This window comes from Meriones unguiculatus, chromosome 7 (assembly GCF_030254825.1).
Source record: "Meriones unguiculatus strain TT.TT164.6M chromosome 7, Bangor_MerUng_6.1, whole genome shotgun sequence".
NCBI classification, from domain to species: domain Eukaryota; kingdom Metazoa; phylum Chordata; class Mammalia; order Rodentia; family Muridae; genus Meriones; species Meriones unguiculatus.
Window position 1 is genome coordinate 117,342,154 of NC_083355.1, and position 4,200 is coordinate 117,346,353.

Below are 4,200 nucleotides of genomic sequence, written 5' to 3' on the forward strand. Positions count from 1 at the left end.
CCCGGGTTAACAGCCTGGTAGTGGGGCGCCCCCTGAGGTCACCTCCGTGGTCTCCTCCCATCAGACCGCAGCCACTCTCGCGCTGCTCTTGGTCCCAAAGGAGATGCCGCCTGCTGTACCTCTGTCTCACGCAGAGCGGGTGGGGCCCTGGGACCCTAGTGCGCCCAACTCCTGGTGCGCCCCCTTCCCGCGAGGAATCTCCCCCCACCCTCCCACCGCTCCGCAGCCTCCAGTCGCTTCCACGCCGGCTACAGGGGGCGCTGCTCCCCTCCGACTCCCAGCCCTCCCTCCAAGCGCACAGGTTGAGTAGCCAGTCAACAAACGCTCCATTCTGCAGGCTGTGCTCCATTCGGAGCTGAGGTGGAGGTAGCCCTCGCCAGACTCTTATCTTCAAGGAACGTGGCTGGCCAGAGCTCCAAACTTGGGGAAAAGGAAACGAGCATGAAAGACAGTGGTCCGTGTCAAAAGAGCTACCCAAAGAGGATTTTCCAGCTGTCTGGTAGTCTCTGTCACAAGGCCTGGGTGTCCCAGCCCTCCACTACCATCTCCTGACCCTGTTGCTAGGCGATCACCTCCTCCCCGTGTCAATACCAAGGGCTCTTCGTCTGCAGACTCCCTCTCTTCTACACGGCCCTTTCCAGTGAGGTAACCTCAGCGATTAGAAATGCCCACACTCAGGGTGATGGCGTGTTACCCTACCCTTCAAAACCCCACAGCAGCTGGGCTATCTTCTCCCGGAAAGGGCCCTCTCCTGGTCTTTCCTACTGGACCAAGACACTGCCAGACAGAGGACTTATGGGGGAGGGGGCAGGTTCTGACTCTGATGAGTCAGAGGCACGGTAGAAGGAAACTGGGTCAGGGGTACTTCCCATTCTCCTGGGCAGTGCCAGGCAGCCTCCACCAGGAGCAGAGGCCTGAAAATGCCTTGGTCCCGTTCACCTGCCCAACTGCTGTCTAATGGCCCTCAGGATCGCCTTCTGCAGAAGCAGCAGGCCTAGAAGGATTGGTCAGCATCTCGCATTCTTGCGGTGTTCCTGCTCTGTTCAGGAATACCAGGGAGCCCACAGGTAGATAGGGTAGGTGAGGGGCCAGATACAAGCCGGGCTTGGCTACACATGGAGGCCCCCAGCAAATAAGGGAACTTGAGAGTGTTAAGAGTCGTCCTGTCATTTGCATCCTTCAAGATGCATTCCTTGAGCAGATTCGGCCTCACCTTCCCTCTGGCCTCGAGACAGCAGGCCACAGAGGACAGATAGCCTTAGCTTCCACGTTGCCTGTGTTCACCACTTCTCTGAGGCACTCAGCCAAGCTGTGACCTAGGTGGCCACAGTCCTGGCCTAGCTGCAGAGACCTCTGTCTAAAGGTGTGTGATGGCTTAGACATATATTATAGACCAGCAAACCATAAGAGTCTAAAAACAGGTGGGAGGGGGCCGTGAAACCCAGAGGGTGGGGCCAGCAAGGTGAGGAGAAGGTTCTGGGGCTGAAAGAACATGACGAGCTTCCGAGGACACGATAGCCAGACCAAGGCGGGTGGCCTACTGCATCTTCCTGTAGACACCAATGAGAACTCACAAGGAGCAGGGGCTGGGCTGTCACACGCTGACTCACATTCTCACTAAGACCCCTGCTTGTGGCACGGAGGGGTGCAAGGGGCCATCTGGGTAATGCCATGGTTCTGCTGAGAGTCACCGGTGCCTAGGACAGTGACTGGCATACAGGGGCTGAGGAGAGGGGTTTAGCATGAAACAGAACCCAGGGAGACCCTTAGGCCCCTCCCTGTGTATCTCCCTGTTTCCTGCGGTCAGCCAGCTGTAGGGGGCAGGCCAGCAGGCAGAGCCACAGCATGCTGACATGGGCTGAGTGTGGCTGTCTGCTCAGCCTAGCCCCCGCCCTGCCCCCACTCAAAGCTGTGCTGTGTGTAGTGGGGGGTCTGTCCACCGGCGAGCCTTGGAAAGCAGGGAGATGTGGGTCTGCCCTTCCTGTCTACCCAGGCCCTCTGTGAATGGGACCTGGACCCCCAGGCCAGAACAGCTGGTGACTGTTAGGGCAGTGCGTTCACTATCTGGGTGACACCTGAACATGGCAGGTGTCACCCCCATAGTGGTGCCCTCCTCCTCCTGTCCTCTGGGAGCCACAGTCTTGTCTGGTGGTGACCGAGGAGTGCTCACGGTGTGAAAGGCGGCCACTCGAATCGAGAAGGACCCTCCTCTGGAGATCACGTCCAGAACTGTTGCCTCACACACCCTGCAAATCTTATGCTTGCCTTCATGCTGCTCCCAGTGTACCTGGGGGCTCCGGATCCTGGACCTGACCCCATGGGGTCAGCTGCTATGCCTTTTCAGGAAGGCCTGCATCACCCACCACGCATGACCCCCTTTGCTCTCCCACCTGCTGGCTCCAAGAACCCTAGCACTAGGGGGTTTAGGCATGTTCTAAACGGGTGCTTAGCTTGAGCTGGACAGGCACAGGGGGGCCTTGGGACGAGGCAGCCCAGGATTTGGACAGAGCTGGCTGGGCTCCCAAGTGAGCTATGCTTCCGCTCATGTCCTGTGATGCTAAATATAGCGGCCAGGGAGGGGAGTTTCCGGTTACAGCCCCCCCACCCCAAGCCGGGAAATCGATGCCAGCTCCATTAGTCCCAGCAATGGTGCCTGCTGACCTGCCTGTCAGGCTGCAGATCTGAGGGAGGCATTGGACTTTACCCAAGCCCAGGTGCCCTGACTCCTAACTCATCCTTCAGGCCGCAGAGCCCTCCCCTGCTCAGTGCCCGCTAGCAGCCCCTCAGACAGCAAACACCTGAGGGCATTCCATTGGTGGGCATCAGGCAGCTGCAGAAAGTCGGAGCAGGACATAGATGGCAGGGTCTGTGTAGACTCCTGTCCCAAGAACATCAGAGTGAAGCTGGACACACAACACACACCTCTGGACCCTTTGCTAAAGGCTGTGTTGCTTGTCTGGCTGGGCCCCACCTAAATTGCTGCAAACATTTGCATACAGGTGGTGCTACCTGAGCAGCCTACATGTCACAGCCTCCTCTGGGTGGTGCCTCAATGTCACACCCACCTGGGGCATTGGGAGGGGGTGAAGTCTGAAGTCAGTGCCCCTCATCTTCCAGAACAGAGGACAGTAAGAGGACAGAGGACACCCCACCCAGCTCAGCATGTCTATCTCAATGTCTACAATTAGGACTCCAACACTTCAGCTCCCGGCCTCATCCAAGAGGTTCCTGGGACACAGAGCCCCAGGACACCCTCACAGATGGCTCATCACCTGAGCTCCACTGTACTGACTAACAGGAGGGGGGGGGATCCCTCCAGGATACCTCAGAGCCTTCATGGAGGAGGGAGTGGAAATCAGTGGGCCATGACCTTGACTGACCCCCCAGGAAGTCATATAAGATGCTGACTGGACACAGCTGTGTCACTCTTCTGAAGCCCACCCTTACTCTTAGTTGGACCAACCAGCAGATCTGAGTGATGCTGCCCCAGGGCACCATTCACAGAGGAGCCCTAAATATGCGCCTGTGGCCCATGCAGCCAGCTAGGTGGTACAGAGTGCTCTTCTCTCTTGCTCGGTACTCTGGAGACCTATGGGTGGCTCTGAGCTACCTGCACGCCTCTCATGTAACCTCACCCTCAGGCCGGGGAGCAAGGCCTACAGCACTGTGAGCTGACACAGCCCTGAGGGGGTTCTGTGCAAGGACCAGGCTGCCCACATCAATGACTGCCCGGATCCTCATCATGGACCTATCCTCCTCCAGGCCAAGTGAGGTCCCTGGAGACAGCAGCTACAGAGCAGCACTGGCTCTGGGTTCCTGGGCAGTGGCAGTTTGGTTCTAGCCCAGCCCCAAGCACGGCAAGGACCCTGTATCTGCCCAGATCAGGGAGTACACGTTCTGGGATGGACAGTACTGTGTCCATTTCTTCTCAATAGAGGCCCGGCTCAAGTCTCTACTCTAGTGGACACAGCTCATGTTATTTATGTGAATAAGGGCCCATCCAAGGCTGACCTAGCCTGGTCCACTTCTGAGCTGGTAATTCCACGCGATAGCACCCAGGCTTGTTGTGCCAGCTCCCTGACAGCCTCCCGCAGCACCCACTTGCACAGTCCGTAGAGGAGCAGAGGGGTTTGTATGGAGAACTTGGTACCCTTCAAGACACTGGTTCTCACCCAGGTCACAGTGCTCAAAGCCAGCGGC